The following is a 13,761-nucleotide window of genomic DNA, read 5'->3' on the forward strand; positions in this document are numbered from 1 at the left end:
CTTAGTAAATGTACTTAAATAAGTTGCTTTATATTCTGGGATTGTTGAGATGTCTGTCTTGGCTTGATCATTCTTCCTACCAGTGTGTATGTATGTTATACATAGAGTTTTATCTTATGGATATGGGTTAAATCTCTGTAAGCATCATTTTTGTCTCTAGGACTGCAAGACAGTCTGGGAGAGCATGTAAAGTTGATTTTCTGTTATCCAGGGTGACAGTCTGTGATGCACTTTGCTTCCCTGTCCCCCTCTCTGTATTCATGCACACATGGATGCACACCTAGGGCACAGTCACAGTGCTACAGGGGTGCCTTGTACAGCACAGTTAATCTGCAACCTAAATAAACTTCTCAAAGGCACTGAAGAATGGAACCTACAAAATGAATCTCCATGGGAAAGAAGAAGAAAAGGTAAAAATGGAGGCTGCTTTGGGCTGCCATGGTATGTGTCATGGTATCTTTGAATGTTAGTCACTGCCTCTACATCAAGGTAGATACATTTAGTGCTTGCAGCCTGCTGAGTGATCCAGTTCCTCCTAACAGACTCTGAAGCCCAAATGGGGTTAGTAATCAGATCAACTGAGGAAATATTTTACTGCTGAAATGAAAGGAAATAAAAGGGGCCTATGGCAAGTTCCACTAACTCTCCAATCAGAGTTTTTTTTTCTTTCTTTCTTTTCATTTGCCTTCAAATGCAGGCAGTTTGGCTTGTAGTGGAAAATTTGAGAAAATTGCAGAATTTTTTCAATTCAACTTCATGTGGTACAGATTTAGTCATTTATGTACTCAGTGTGTATAAAGGGAGGTATTGTATGGATGCAGTATAAGAACTAGTATAAGAACTTCTATAAGAACTAGCAAGGAGAAGTGTGGGTTTAGTCTTGATAATTTAGTTAGGATACAAATTATTCAAATTATTGTAAATAGTTTGAGAAGTGTACTTAATGAACCACATTATCCAAGAATGCTGTATCATGCTCATATAATTATGTTAGTTTGGAGCTAGCAAACATTCATACCTTTTTATATTATATTCTCTTAGATTGTTTCAAATTTTTTGTCCAGCAATTCAGGTCATTGCTTAAAGATTTACATCTCAAATTTATCTTTTCAAAGGCACAGTGGCTTTCCTAAGAGTGAGGATATTTATTGCCTTGTGTCCATATTGTCTCTATATTAAGATCTCTGATCAAATCTTTGTGCTTTTTTTTTCACCATATATCAGGAAAGTTGTTGCTGCAAATGCAAATATAGTGTAGTACTTTAGTGAAGTACTCTTTCATGGGTTCCAGTAAATCCTAAAGATTACAGTCCTCCCATGGTGTGGAAATCCCTGCATCTCTTTTCAGAGATAAAATAAATGTGTACAAAATGCAGGTTTGAACTCTCCACATTGAATACAGTGTTTAACACTGCTTTTGTGCCATCACAGAAAACACCTCCCAGAGTATAAACTCCTTTCTCTCTCCCAAGAAGCTCCTGGGAGAGTGTTAGTAGCATTTTAAGTGCCTGGGGTAAGTCTTCCCCAGACCTGGTTATTGCTGCAGGTGAGGAAACCACAGTCTGGCCTGTATACAACAGCTGCTATGTAGTATGTTTTAATTTATACTGCATACAGGGCTGGTCTAAGACCCTGTTCCTTTATCATCTTTTAGTTAGCAGGTTGCCCCATTAGACACTCAAAATGTTTTATTGCCTATTTGATCACTGTGGCATAGTGGGAGGCACAGACACAGGTTCTAGCTGAAAAGGAAGAGATTCTTTGCCTTTAAAAATATGGTTTTCTCCTAATGTTAGGAATTTTGTAACTGAACTTTTAAACTGAGGAAATAAGAGAAAAAAATTGTAAGGTTAGCACTTCTGGGACACTGAAGAGCCCTAATCCCGTGTAAACATCAGTTGAGAGGCTGTAAAAAAATCCTTTCATCCTAATATTCTCATAATAAACTCACACAAATGTGGAGAATAAGTATTGGATTAAACAGCTAAGATGATTGAAGATTGTGATGGATTAAGCTGAGCACAGGAAGTAAGGATATTTTTGGTAGAATAGGGTCAAATAAAGTGCTTTTATCATGTGCTTTCTACTTCTGTATATTTTGAAGTTACTATTTATGGTCCACACTACAGGAAAACTTCCAAAACAGATTTTTATATATTTGCAGTAGAAGCAGAGTTGATTTTTGTTTTCCTGCTAACTATTTCAGTTTCATATTTTTAAGTTCTTACCTAGCTCTAGTTTTTGATGAATTATTTGTCACTTTTTCAGTATCTGCAGAGTTGTAGAGATACAAGCTGGAATACAAGTGAAAGATGATTTAACTTCTTTCCTAATGAAGCCAGCAACAAAAGAATAACATTGATTTAATATTTGTTGCTTAGAGATATTTTCTTAGTTTCAGTGGTTATTGATTGAATTGTTATTACTGTATGGAAATATCACATTTGTGTATCTGTTAATGTTATGTAAGTTACCCTGTGGCTTGACAGTAATGTGAATTCTACTTTGAAACATTAGACTTGGGAGGCTTGGAGAGGAAACAAAGGAGATTTGGATTGTTCAGGCCACCTTCTACCCATGCTGGTCTCTTCCTGATAAGCAGTTTTCTCCTCTGTAGTTCAAACAGAAAGAAAATCAGAATTTAAAAAATTGGGGAAATCAGCAGTCAGAAATGGATGATAGACTAATAAATCTTGTTCTCTTCATATTTCCCCATGTGTTTACTATAAATATTTATTTGTACATCTTATTTGTATGTTTCTCATGTTTACCTCAGTAATTGCTCCTCTTTTGTTTGTACACTCCAGGAACTTGCAGGTTGATTTAATTTGTCATATTAAGTGTTACATAAGCAAACACAGCAGCTATTTTAGTGCTCATCAGACTGCAGTTCTTCTTCTGAAACTTGAATATTACTCTATGCCAAGCTAGTACTTCTGCAAGTGCACATTGCTGGCCCATGCCCAGCCTCTCACCCACCAGCACCCCACGTCCTTCTAGGTCTTTCTGTCCTTCTAGCTTTCTGTTTTCCAGGCTCAACAAACCCAGTTCCTTCAGTCTCTTTTCACAGGGTAAACCCTTCAGCTGCTGACCATGTTGGTGATGCTGTGCCAAACTCTGTCAGTATTTTTCTTTTCTTGAACTGGGGGACCCAAAGCTGCGCATGGTATTCTAGACATGGTCTGATGTACGTCCCATAAAGGGAGATGATCACTTCCTTTAATCTGCTGTCACACTGTTTTATCAGGTCAGCACACTGCTGCTGTGGCATAAAGTTGACATACATTTAGCTCAAGTTTCCTCAGGACCTTCCCAGGAGAGCTGTTCCCCAGACAGTTCATATCCAGCCCATATTTTTGTCATGGAGTTCTTCCTTCCCAGATGCAGGACTTTGCACATTGTTGAATTTCATGAGGTTCCTTTCAGCTACAATGAATCTTTTCCTCATAAGTGTGAAATAAAAAACAGTCAAAATAAATATAACACCAGAATTCAGTGGATGATCTTTGTGATCTGGCAGTCAGTCCCATTCTTTTGAGCATTTTGACCTGTTTCAGCACCAGTTTACAAAAAGTAAACTCCACCAAAACACTTAATTGCACAGTACAAGGTGGGAAATCAATAGTAATGAGAAATATTTTTGTATTTTAGTTGATAGGCATTCTGCATATTATGTGAAGGATCTAATAAGCAGGAGCAAGAAGGGACAAAATAATAGTGTGATGTGTTCTGGAGGCTTTCCAGGAAACAAGAACTGTTTTACAGTGTGGCTGAGCCATCAGAGCCTGGCATGCTTGTTAGTACATTTGTTCAGGAAACAGGTCTTTGTCAGCTGCAGATTCTGCTGGTCTGGATTGTCAACATCTACTTTGTGCAGAGAATGTTGTGCTGCAAGTGTTAAAATATGGGTCTTTTTCTACCCTTTAGCTGATTACATTCAGAAGGGACTGCAGAGAGTGAGAACTAATTGTAGAGGAAATCTAGACCATGAAGAAAATGAAACATATAATAGTGCTCATATTAGTGGGAGTGCCTGCAACTAGACCATGTATTTCAATTAAGGCACATAGGCAGGAGCTATAGTTATATCATCAATAATCAATTAAGTTTGTACCAACTTCTAAGAAGAGAAGAAATGTTTTCATCTCTGTTTGGTAACAATAAAACAAAGTGAAAATCAAATCATAAGTATTTTCAGGTTGGAAAGGAGCACAGAAGATCATTTAGTCCAACCTCCTGCTAAAATCAGGTCAATTGTGAGAAAACCAGGATTAGCCATCACTCTTACAATCCTCCGACATTAAATAGTCTCCCTTTTTTGGTCTTAATTCTGTTCCTCTTTGTATGCTTATTTCAGAGATGATGATTTACAAATTGTTGTTTGTATTTGCTTCAAAGTGGAAAATATAGAAATAAATTTGTAGTTATGTTTTCATGATATTTGTATTCCTTGACAGTTAGATGTAGATGCATGCATGTGCCTGTATTGGAGCACTTCTATACTTGGTGTTTCTTAGATTTGCAGGTAAAATTTAGGCAGTGTACCTCTCAGGTGATAGCATACTATATATAACTCAAATTAAGCAAGAAACTCTGATTTTTCTTTTCTGCATTAAAGTATCATGTTTCTATAATCTTTCTTCTTAGGAACAAAAAATTATGTGGATGTTTCTTGTGCATTTTTGGGGGGGTTAAGAGAGCAAATAGCTGTATTATGCATGCATTTGATTCATATTCATCAAAATTAGTTCAAGTATAAACTTACTGTGTCTTTAAAACAATTGCTGTTATTCTTCTTTTATATTATTGGGAGCAATCCATTCCTTAGTTATTTTCCAAAGAGAAAATGCAATCCAATTGGACTCATATTTGAAAAGTAGTTAGAAATAGTTTTTATAAACTTGAAGGTCAGTTTGAGCAGCAGTCATGTTCAGTTGTGAAACCAAGAACTATCCATCAAGGAGCAGCTGGCAGATTTTAAAGAGGTGCCTCCTCTTTGCTGCTGCTAGACTACATCACACTGCTTGAAGGTTGAGGTGGCTCTTAAAACTCTGTGAACAAGATATATCTGATGACTGATCCTTTTTCTACATGTTTGGACTCAGGTCAGTTAAAGTAAGCAGTTAAAAAATTAAGTGCTCTGAAAAAATATCAACACATTGAAAATAACTCTTCTGAGATTTAGGCAATTGCGGTAACTGTTCAGTGTTTGGGTTTGTATTTTCCTTGAAAATAGGATGGTGGTTCTTGGATGGAGTTGAGGTAGCTTGCTACTATGTCACTGTGCTCCTACAAAATGTTTTTGCTGTTTTTGTCTGGATAAATATTACTGTGGGTTGCAATTGCAATTATTAGAATTTGTGGGTTTGTGTGAGTGTGGTGCAATAATGCATTACTTATATTGAAACCTGTAACTTTGCTTAGATAGACATAACTAACCTAAACTTCCTTGGAGTGCTGTTGTAGTGAAGCGTGGTTTTGATTTGCTTTTTTAACTGATGGATTATATTTTAAAGCTTTTAAGGGACTTCAGTCTCTTTGAATGAAGCAGAATTTAAAAATGCATAAACTAGAAATTAAATCTGTCTAAAGTGACCTGTCAAGGGTACCTTTCATGGCATTAGCAAAACACTTTTGTAGAAAAGCATTGTTGTAATTTGATTTCTGTTTTAGTTTTCCTCTTCAGTACCACTGCCCAAAGGTTATCTTGTAATGGACTATATATACTGAGTGCAAGGTTTTAACTCCACCTACTTTACAGGATGATTCAGCCTGTGGAAATTTGTTTTGTTTTATCATATTGGCAGGATATATTAACAACTTATTTTTAAATGCTTTCGAGGGAATTACTAGCAGTGCAGAAAAGCCAACTCAAGTGCATTTTTCCCTTCCTTCTGAATATAAATTATCCTTCAGTCCTCCTTTTTAATTAAAGTAATAGGAACTATTTTATTGGGAAGACATTAACATAGATTTCCCAATCATTAAAAGGTAATATGCACAATTTATTTATTTATTGCCATTATTATATCTTAGACCAGATAAGCACTTTTAACATGTGTGTTTCTTTAAGTACACCATATTTCAGAAGTAGCATGAGTATTGAGTGATGCAGTGTCTCCTATGGGAGTTATCTGTTTTTAATGAATAACTGAGTGTACCAGAGTGTAAATCCTTGTAAATTACCAGAGTAGAGTTAGAATGGTCCCATGGCAATTATACAATTCAGGGTTGTTTAAAAATACTGAAGGAGCGCCAGCTGCTAATCCACAAGGAAATACAAATACTGAAAAGAGCTGTGGCTGATCCAAGTGCACAGATTGAATTTGTCCATAAAAGGTACTTGATGGATTTTATTGTGCATACTCTTGTGAAGTAACTCCTGTTGGTTTTTGTCTCTTGCTCATTCTGAAACCACAATCCACTTGTAGGAGGAAAAGCCATATACTCATTTCTAATCCTTGACCAAAGAGCTTTTTTGTACATTATAGTGTCAGCCATTTCAGTCACAGCAAAGAAACCAGCAAATGCTCACCTGCCTGAGGTGATACATTCTTCCCTTAGGATCAATCAGTTAGGCACAGCTCTGTGCATATCCTCTGCCAAACCAGAGCCTGGGTATGGCAGGTCTGGAGAGCCATCTGCCTCAGGTGTGGCATGACTAGAGAGCAATCAGCCTTTCTCAGTTTTTAAAGGTTCAATAAGGCTTTCTTTGCACAGAAGTCTCTTTTTAAGAAATAAACCTATTAGACTACACAGATAGTATTTGTATACACATTGGTACAAGGGCCACACCCTGACTGTTCCATGGTGTCCTCAGGCACAAAGGTAAAGCTGACAGGTCTGTATTTCCCAGGGCTCTGCCTCCTGCACTTTTTAAAGGTGGGTATAGTGAGTCCCTTTTTCCAGTATTTCACCTGACTGGACATTGTGGAGGGGGACTTGGCCACTTCACCAGCTACATCTTTGGGCAGTCATGAGCCTGATCTCTTACAGCTGGATGGATTTTGCTCCCCCTGTTTTCCAGCACATTTACTCAAGTGGTGTAGGAAGAGAGGTTGCTGGTGAAGGCTGAGGCAAAAAATTGTTGAGTACCTCAGTGTTCTCCTCATCTGTTGTTACCAGCTTTGTCAGTTGTGCTCATCAGGGCTTACACTTTCTTTGACTTTCCTTTTCTGGCTGGCACACCTGTAGAAGCCCTTCCTGTTGTTCTTGCATCCCATGCCAAGTTTAAGTCCAGCTGTACCTTGGCCATCCTGACTGCATCTCCACTCAACCAGGCAGAGTGCCAATATTCTTCCCAGAACTCCTGGCCTGCTTCCATTGCCTGTGCATTTCTTTCTTGGCATTTACTTTGACCAGTAGGTCTCAACTCAGCCATGCTGCTCTCTTGCTTTCCTTTCCTGATTTCTTACACCTGGGAATTGTGAGCTCTTGTGCTCTGTGGAAAGCATCCTTTGAAGTTCTACCATCTCCTTTCCATCCCCTTGTCCCTGAGGGCAGTTTCCTGGGGGGAAACCAGGGGTTTCTATTCACTAATAGAAATAGGACCAGGAGGTCCTATTGACCACTTCTTTGACCAGATGGAATTCTGGTTTCCTAAAATTCAGGGTCCCAACTTTTCCCTTTGCCTGACCCATATTGCTCAGGACAAACTCCACCAGTGAGTGATCACAGCAGCCCAGGTTTCCTCCAGCCTTGGTGTCACTGATATCAATGATCATTTGTGTTAGTGACCATCAGGTGCAGTACTCCTTTTCCAATATCAATGCAAATTATCTAGTATAGATCACCCTCCCACTTGCAGTAGGCCAGCAGTGTGCACAAGCTAATGGCAGCTGCTTGACTGTCAAGATAGAAACTCATTACTCTGCTGTAATTGTGATTGTGATGTCACATCTCTACCCTTGATAATAGCTCTGTTATTCTGGAGAATCATTTTGAATGCTCTGTGGCCTGCTTGCTTGACAGCTTGTGGCAACCTAAGGTAGCCTAAAAACAGGAGCCTGCCAGCTTCAGGCTAAATTCAGCAGTTGTTCAGACAGAGAACACAAATGTGGAGAGCAAAGAATCCAGTAAAGAGGAGAGAGAAATGCAACTAAGAAATAGAATTAATGTTTCTTCTTTGGTTCTTTAGGCAGAAAAAAGTCATGGAGGTACAGACATATGGCTCCTAATCAATGGCTTTGTTAGCCAAAGGGAGAAGGTAAAGCCTATTGACACACACTGATTCACTGAGTGCTTTGCCATGCCTTTTAAAATCAGAGTGTGCAATTCTACAGTGATATGTAGTTCAGAGACTCCTAAGCCAACGCTGCATAAAGTAGCTCAAGAAACAGAGAGTTTAAAAGTGTCAGCATAATGCTGTGCAGGAGTTAATGGTCCCTGCTGAGACACACAATTTATTAGGTCTGGCATGGTGCTGTGCAGATATAATGTTTTCAGGTTATGAGGTTCTGTGTTTGGGATGAAGAACTGTGATTTCCTCTATGGGTGCATAGATCAAGAATGCTAACTTGGGGAACTCCTTCCCTTGTGGGATTTATTCTTGTCTAATTATTACAGAGAGGCTCACAATAACTCTGGAAGGGCACACTGCTTGATGCATAAATGCAGCAGCTTCCAGTACTCTGCTGCAGGCCAGAATTAATTAAATTAACTTGCAGCAGATGGCTAGAGGAGTGAAGGGGGAGTGCCAAGAAGGAATATGTGAAGGAACAATCTCCTCAGCTGCTCTCACTTGTGTGAGCACCAGTGCTAGAGCTGGGCTGCACTCATCTACACTGATTTTTAGGGCTGTGCAGTGAAAGTTCTTCACAGAAAGCTTCTAGATATGTCTGCATCTTTACCTCTCATGCACAGCAGGTCAATTGCAGAAGGGAAATGGAAGATCAGATCTGCTACTATTTTTTTTTAATTGTTGTTTGGTTTTGTCTTTTTGTTGTTGTTGCTGTCTTTTAGAGATTTCTGAGATAATCTGACATAATTTTATTTCAGATTGGAAAGTCTGGGCACCACTGATTCCTATAGAACATTTTGCTTTACACCTCAGAGGTGAATGCAGAAAACTTCCTCTTGAACATTTTGAATTCCTGGTTCATTCTGAAGAACTAAAAAAATTACTGCAGCTAGTGTTTGGTAAAGGAATGGGAAGCTGAGCCTAGGAAAAGAGTGAGAGAAAGCGAGAATTTCTCATGATGGACAGGGCATCCCCACTCTGCATGGTGTTGTACCCACTAAAAATGAGTAGGTTTAAATAATTTTCTGAGCACACTCTTAAGAATAAATTAGCCTAAAATGAGTAGTAGCATGTAAAGAGCAATGCAATACCAGGGAGATATCTCAATACTTTCCCTTTGCCAGTACAAAAATTCTGCACCAAATGATCAAATACAGAAGCAGTATTAATTATAATGGACAATGCAGGGCCCTTTTGTGCAATAAATCCTCTATCTTAAACATATTTATTTTGTGTGTCTAAACTAGCACTGTTTAAATTTTGAAGGGGCCCCAAAAGTCTGTTTTAAAGTGTCATCCACTGAGTTAGTATCTTACACCATCTTTACCATTTAATGTGAGAGTCTATCAGTTTGTGTTTGTTTATAAAGTCTGAACCAGGTAGAAGGCTATTTGGGCTCAAATGAGGCTGAGTTCATACAGTCTTACACAGTACCTTCAAGTTTGACCTTCAATTGTATGTTGTCCCATCTATTTACTGTGTAGAAATATTGCAGACACAATAACAAGATTTTAGATCATATTTTAAGACTGTTCTACTTACACAACTGTATTAGCTTGGCTGTTCATATATTTGTCTATTTTTATTGGTTTCCTGTGAGCATTCCTTGGCATTCTTAGCTGATCATACACATAACTGTGATGACTTCTGCAAACCTGATATCAAATCAGAGGTATTTAGTTGCAAAGAGGAGCAGCAGTAGGAACCCAAAGCAGGTGCTTTACCTCATGTCAGATTTATTAAAACTTTAAGTTTAAACAAGGGGCATGACTTGCAGCTCCAACATAGCTGCTTGAGCTATCATGGAACATAAAAACCACAGGGATTTCCAATGGCATCAGTATCCCATATTAACACCATGGCACTTGTTGGAGCAACTGCTGATGAAAATGGCAGCCATCTCTTGAATCATTCTGCTTCTCTGTCAGATACAAATGTGGACATTTTGAATGGGTTGCCAACTGTACTTATACAAAAAGTTCAGCACTGTAGAAAGAATACTATAAAAACTGTCAAACTCTTTTAATTCATTGCCTTTAAAAAGTTGCACAATGAAACCTTAACTGTTGACTAGAGGCAAGTGCCAAGCAACTTTGATCACATCTAGCATAGCTGCCCTGAAGCCAGATTACATCTATAACACTATAGTTTCTTCAATACTGACAGTTGCTACATTTATCTACTACTTGACATGACAAATGTTTAAAGGGTTTCTAAAACAAAGTTAGTTATAAACTATCAAAAAGATGGTTAAATTCCTGCTTTTTATATTTGCTCTGAATTTATGGACCAGATTATTTTGTTACCTCCTCATTTACCATCTGTTCCTTATAACATCTGAACAAGAAGAAAAACTTCTGTTAGAGTTTGCAAAGAAAAACCACAATTTGGTCAAATATTGAAGATAATGTTAAGCATTGCAAAACATTGTGCAGGGGATAGGCACTAAAAATCAGTTTGCAACTCTGCCATATTGCACTAAGAGTGATATATGAGTAGGACTTTTTGAGTGTATTTACAACAGGAAAAGACTTTGTACTTGATAACTGATGGCTGAAAAAAATCTATGGGCCATAAAAACTTGACAGATGAAAAATATCTGCTGAGCAAGTCCTGTGTCAAGCTTCAGGTCATTGCTCTGGTTAGGCAACTGGAGTAACTGGTGGGAGGTTTCTAGCTAAAAGAAAGTACTGTGGCAAAATAAAAGGAGGTGAGTGTGAAGAAAAAGGAAGTTGTTTCAAGATCGTTACAGATTGTGTCAGTGTGATAATACAAATTACTGACATTTGATGTAAGGTCAGAATCAGTTTTTCATAGTCACTGAATATGATTCTGCATATGTTCTCTGTGAGATGAATAGATGCTATCAGCTGTAATTCCCAGCACTCAGCACATGATTATTCTGCCACCAGACTTTGTTAATCATGTCTGCAATCCAGTGCCAGCTTGAACGTGGGCTGCAAAAATTCCTCTTTTGAGAACAGGGGATGCCAGTGGATCATGAGCCCAAGACATATAAATGGAAAAATCCTGGGAGATAAAGCTGATTTTTTTTTCTTGCAGCTGTGGCAAGGAAAAAGAGAAGAGGATTTATTATTTCTGCAGAACTCAGAAATAGAGATGACCCAAAAAACAGCATGGTGTTTTGAGAGAAGTCTTATAACATGCTGAACAGTTCTTTCAACTGGAGTTTTTTAATTAAATAAGTAATTGTTCTTCAAATTTCAAGCTCTTAAAAAAAAAAAAAAAAGTTGATTCATACGTCTTTTCCAGAATAATGTTTTTTTGGGTGGAGTATGTTGAGAAATAATGATATTTTACTTTTCTCTTAGTTTTCTTCCAAACATCTGATTTTTTTTTTTTTTCAGAGTAATAAAAGAAATTCAATTTCTTTGGAGGGGAACTTTCTCCCCCTTTATTTCAGTGTCATAGATTTACAATATCTCAAGCTTATAAAGCATTCACCTCCTAGTTCTTTGGGTGAGATGCTTATCTGGAATAGGTTGGTGGTGTTTTATAGATAAGTTGTTATTAATCTCCCTTAGCATTGATGAGGGTGAACTTCTTGAGAAGTCCCATCAAAGCCAGAAAAGTTTAATTGCCTGGTTGGTTTAAATGAGAAGCAAATCTATCTGTTTTGTAGTTTTCACTTGTTCCATGAAGTAATGGGGTCTCAGAACTTAAAAGTGAATAGGAGCCAAAACATAACTAAAGTCTTCTCACTTCATTGAGCAATTTTAGAACCTGTCTCTGATTCAGCAAAGTTGTCCTAGAAAAAATAATAAAAAACTCATCAAAAGTGATACACTTTCCTCAGCTGAATATAGAATAAGAGTTAAATAGTGTTGCTGCACTTGGAGTTATAACTGTGCATGCACTTCAAAGCTGAGAGCAACATGCTTCAAAACAACCACTTAAAAATTATTATTATTCTTTTTCAGACAGTTGGTCAAGTCAGCATCTTTGTATCATCTTTCAGGGCTATTAAGGAAGGACATGGATCTATTGAAAGGAGTTTTATTTTTGTATGTGAACCAAAAATTCATTTAGTTGAACAGTTACTGTTTAAATTCTCTAGAATTGGTAGAGGCTTCATGTCAGCTCAATAGCAATGGAATTGGTGTGTTTACCTTTTGTAACACTTACAGTAATTTTTAAAATTGTCTTGTTCTAAGACAATACAAGACAAAATAGTAGCCGAGGTCTTCTGAGAACAGTGTCATGTGCAAACTTTTTTCTTCTCTCTCAACCAAAAGTTACTGATTTTGGAAAGACACTTTTTTTGGGAGTGAAACTCCAATGCTGTCAGTGTGGCAATGTTTCAGCTGCCAAAGAAAAGGTACAAATACCCTGAAATCTGTGAATATTTATTCCTTGTGGACACTGTGAGGAAGCTCAGGTGCTTGCTTCAGCAGGACTCTTTGAACTGTGGAAGTTCTCATGTATCACTTGCAGGAATTGTTATATAAAGGTTTTACCTTATTACTTCCTAAAACGATTTAGAGAGTAAAGTAGTGATGAGGACACTAATGGTAGTTCTCTGTATTACTTTCTTGAGTAATTTTTGTCGTCAATTTCCTGATTTCTTAAAGCTCAGCTGCTGGAACCACCACATAATAACACTTTTAATGTCTTAGCTGTTTTTCCAGTTTTATAGCTGCAGGCAAAAGTTAGAGAAAATGAACACTTTGAATGTTTCAACACTAGAAATTAAATTAAAAGCACTAGAAATAAATGATTCCATTAAAATCCAGTGGTTTTAAATTTTACATGCAACTGGCTTTTGATTTTTGACTCAATGTAGTTGTCAGACTTTTACTTGACATCCAACCCTAAAAGAGACATGTTTAGAGGTGCTGGTTTAGAGTTTTCAGTGTTTGCTGACACACTGTCTCACTTAGGTATTCATGTGAAAACTCTGACGCATTTCTGTGTGAAAACATTTGGTTTTCATGATATTTACATAAAACCTAGTCAGCAGCAAAAAATCAAGTGTTATTAGTGAAGGGACACTTCAATGCACTATCTGGCATGCTAATTTGAGAAGATTAGAAATTCATATTCTCTATTAAGCTCTAAAAAATGAGCTAATGCAATGCATTGTGACTGAGCAAAAGAATAGCTGGTAATTTACTTCCTTGGTTCCTGTCAGCAGTTTCATTTGTCTTGAATAGGTATAATTGTGTGTCCAAAAGGAGATTGCACTAAACCCAGTTGTGATGTAGTCAGACTTTCCAAATCCTGTATTAAGCACAGCAATTTCCTGCTTCAGATAAAAATACTTCAGCCTTCAGTTATATTTACATTCTGCTAGTAAAACATAGCTTTCTTTTAAAATGTGCTACTTGTGGTCTTCAAAGCTGAGTTGATTGAAGTTGTCCTATTACAGCAGCGTTCACATGAACATGCTGTTCAGCTAAGCATAAGTTAAAGCCAGAAAAGCTCATTTTAAAGGGCTGTTGAAGGGTAGTGATGTCTCCCTGCTACCTCAGGTATGAGATTTGGAAAGCAAGCACTTGCTG

The 13,761-nt window shown here is 37.6% G+C and overlaps 1 protein-coding gene across 1 annotated transcript in view; it reads left to right on the plus strand.

The window, feature by feature from the left end:
- RSPO2 (R-spondin 2) overlaps positions 1-13,761 on the plus strand; it is a 97,402-nt gene that overhangs the window by 62,201 nt on the left and 21,440 nt on the right. The window lies entirely within an intron of this gene.

The sequence above is a fragment of the Oenanthe melanoleuca genome, chromosome 2, assembly GCF_029582105.1.
Source record: "Oenanthe melanoleuca isolate GR-GAL-2019-014 chromosome 2, OMel1.0, whole genome shotgun sequence".
Taxonomy (NCBI): domain Eukaryota; kingdom Metazoa; phylum Chordata; class Aves; order Passeriformes; family Muscicapidae; genus Oenanthe; species Oenanthe melanoleuca.